General features: G+C 43.4%; 1 protein-coding gene across 1 annotated transcript in view; it reads right to left on the reverse strand.

The window, feature by feature from the left end:
* The window catches only part of KIDINS220 (kinase D-interacting substrate, 220kDa), a 93,273-nt gene that overhangs the window by 76,841 nt on the left and 16,056 nt on the right, over positions 1 to 376 (reverse strand).

Consider the following 376-nt stretch of genomic DNA (forward strand, 5'->3'; position numbering starts at 1 on the left):
TATTTTTGGGGGCTCTAAAATCATTTCAGATGGTGACTGCAGCCATGAAATTAAAAGACGCTTACTCCTTGGAAGGAAAGTTATGACCAAGCTAGACAGCATATTGAAAAGCAGATGCCAACAAAAGATCCGTCTAGTCAAGGCTATGGTTTTTCCAGTGGTCATGTATGGATGCGAGAGTTGTACTACAAAGAAAGCTGAGTGCTGAAGAATTGATGTTTTTGAACTGTGGTGTTGGAGAAGACTCTTGAGAGTCCCTTGGACTACAAGGAGATCCAACCAGTCCATCCTAAAGGAGATCAGTCCTGGGTGTTCACTGAAAGGACTGATGTTGAAGCTGAAACTCCAATACTTCGGCCACCTGATGTGAAGAGCT

This window comes from Bison bison, unplaced genomic scaffold (genome assembly GCF_000754665.1).
Source record: "Bison bison bison isolate TAMUID 2011002044 unplaced genomic scaffold, Bison_UMD1.0 scf7180017864307, whole genome shotgun sequence".
Classification (NCBI taxonomy): Eukaryota; Metazoa; Chordata; class Mammalia; order Artiodactyla; family Bovidae; genus Bison; species Bison bison.